The sequence below is a fragment of the Cynara cardunculus genome (assembly GCF_001531365.2).
Source record: "Cynara cardunculus var. scolymus isolate 2C chromosome LG 7, CcrdV1, whole genome shotgun sequence".
In the NCBI taxonomy this organism is placed as follows: Eukaryota; Viridiplantae; Streptophyta; class Magnoliopsida; order Asterales; family Asteraceae; genus Cynara; species Cynara cardunculus.
In genome coordinates, this window is record NC_037534.1 from 11106922 (window position 1) to 11110233 (window position 3312).

Genomic DNA, 3312 nt, shown 5'->3' on the forward strand with positions numbered 1-3312 from the left:
ATGAGAACACATCATCACCAACTTCTTCACGAATGGATTTGAGTATTTGATTTACAAAACAAGCAGCAATATCTTTTTGAATACTTGGAGACACCATTTGATTATYCTTTGGAGCATTTTTTAATATAACTTTACCTACATCCTCATTGCAATCACCAATTAAGGCTAATGTTTCCAGGAACATACCTTTAGAAATAGACATTTCAGATTCATCGTGACCACGAAAGGGCAATGCATTCTTCAACAAGAATCTACAGGCCTTAATTGAAGCATTTAATCGTATTCGGTGCTCATTCTTCTCCTTCTCAGTTTGCTTATGAAAGTCAACGACAATAGATCGATCTTGGCTCATTAGATCCTCACTTTTCTTAAGTGCTCTATTGTGAAAACAATTAATGTCGCCGACATGAAGACCAAGTCTTTCCGTTTTATTCCAACTATTAAAACCATCTGTTACAAAAACATCACTCCCACTTTGTCCTATGTAATGATCTCTAAACAAATAACAACACAAACAAAAAGCTCTATCCATTTTTACACTATACTCCAACCAATTAGCGTATTGATCAAACCAAGTCGGACAAAAACGTCTTCCTTTACTCCCGACAAATTTTTTTGGAAATGCATGACCCTGTGGTTGACAAGGTCCTCTAAGCAAGTATTTTCTTCTTATTTCATCTCTTTGATTAGGATGATATTCCAAAATCTTTTTCCTATCGGCTAGATCCCAAGGAAGATCGTTCAAATCAATCTCGTAGGGCATCGAAGGAGCAGAGCTCGATTCAGGTGTTGATGCTTTCCTTTTAAAAAATCTTTCCATATTTTCTAGCAATAACAATAACAAGATAAAAATCAATGGTTTATCTTTATCTATAGACTATAGTAACATTTCCATTTGCCTACAAAATTAACCTTAACATTTCCATTTGATTTGCCTACAAAATTGCAAAATTAACCTAACATTTCCATTTGTCTACAAAATTGCAAAATTAAYCTAACATTTCCATTTGTCTATATAATTGCAAAATTAACCTAACATAAAGCATTTACCAAATCACCAATTGTGAAGCAAACAACAAAATTAAAGTAATTAAACATTAAAGATTGGAATTTGGATATTAGAATTTTTACCCAAATTATTGGAGTTGCTTTCAATCCAGTGTCATGTGTCGGTGTGTCCAGTCCAGGAAGGCAGGAAAGGAAGCCAGAAGAAGAAGCACTGAAGCAAGCAGGCTGCAGCCTGCGAGCAGCAAGTCCCTGGGCATGACCGTGTGAAGAAGAAGAAGCGCAAAAGAAGCCAGTAGCCAGAAGCGGTGCTGCGGTGAACTGGAGTGAAGTGAAGGGCAAGTGGGCAATTCAAGTCTCAAGGCGCAATAGAAAGAAATGGAAGTGGGGTGGGGTCTTCAAGATTTTCTTGTTGGGGGCCCAATTGTTTTAAAGTAAAAACTACAAGTAAAATTGGGCTTTGTGAAACATATTTTGTTGGGGGCCCAGGACCCAACCAGCTATTGATGCATCCGCCCCTGTTTCAACTTGTAACGAAAATCGGAAAGCTTTTAAAAATCGAGAGTAAGAACAGAAATGAGATGAAACTTGAATACTTGCACTTGACTTAATACTTGAGAACAAAATTGCAAAGTTATTTCAATAAATTTGGTTCTTGGTTGTAGGCAGGAAAACCAAAAACTTAAACAAAATATCCGAGAGAAAGTATTTAAAACCCAAAGGTTGTAAGTGTTTTAAGCCTAGAATTAATTTCTATTTATAATGAGTTTGGAGTTTATATAAGGAAACTATCAAATAAGACAAAAAAAACTATCAAATAAGACAAAAGGAAGCTTCCAAGCAAACTTTAATCAGACCCAAGGCCATAGAATATGCAGCTCCAAGGGAGCAACTCGAAAATTTTGACCCAGGAAAAGAGTGCAGCTGACTGCTTGGTGCTATAAGACTATTGCCACCATGCTCGTACAAGACTGCTGCAGGACTTGGCAAAAAATCATCAAAAATATGCATAAACATTTAAATAACATTAGGTATGATATAAAACTACTATTAATATATATATATATATATATATATATATATATAAACATAAAATGACATAAAAGGACTCAATTAAGACACTAATGGGCAAATAAAACAAATGAAAATGATTAAGAAAATGATGTAATAAGGTTAATAAATTAACACTTATCATGTACAAACAAGAGAACAATTAACTCAAGAGATTTGAGTTCTCCAACATTCCACGTGCCCCAAAAACTGTACCTCAAATGCATGCACACATTTCCATTAATGAAAACGGTATCCTTGAAGTCTATGTTGAAGACAGAGTTGGGGGCAAGAGCAACTTTGTCTGTGTCCCTTGTCATTGGCACGGTGTCCCTTGTCGTTGGTGATAGTGATTTTGTTGTTCTTGTCACCAACTTTGTATGTATCATAGACTTCAAAGATACATTTTTCATCAATGGAAAAGCATACATGTAATTGAGGTACAGTTTTGGGAATGCCAGAAAGCTCAAATCTCCCTAGAAAATTGTTCTCTTGTTTGTACCCTCTCGCCCTCTTAAACTTGAATCGACACACTACGTTGATTGTCGGAAAAGGTTGAGTAGAGTCCCTCTTGTACACAAGGAAACATGGAGTACGTGGGAATCAACACCGTCATTGTTCCACCTGCTCCCTCTATATCCAAAGACAATGCGGTAACATCCAAAAGAATAATATTTGCTTCATTCTCGTCAAACTCCTTGCTCAAGATGGCAGTGTGGACTGTAGCACCAACGACAACAATTGTTACACACCAAGGATCAAATGCTAAAATCTTCTATGAAAATGGAATGTATACACAGGGTTTCTGTTGGTCCCGAAATGGTCTACAAGAGGAGAAACAATTTGTAGAAGGGGGGATGAATACAAACACAACGTTTTCAAATTTAAAATATATATTGATAGAGAAGATCAATAAATATTTTACAAGACTGTTTGCAGAAAGATAAGGTAAAGAAAACCTATCTAAACAATCTTTGGTTACACACAGACCTTTAGCAAATACAAGAAAAGAGATTGCTAAAAGGAAGATCATTTACTTAAGCTAGAAGATGCTTGAAGTAAGAATAGGATAGCAGAGAGATGCGCGCACTCTGCATGGAGAAGAAACACTTCTATTTATACCAAGTGCATTAAATGAATATTTAATGCAGTAAGGTAGGGTTTAGAGTGCGTGTCAAGCCTTAAGAAGAAGGCTTGTCCTTTGCTACAGTGAATAGTACAAAAGCACTATTCTTGAGCAGACATCCTTGCCTAAAG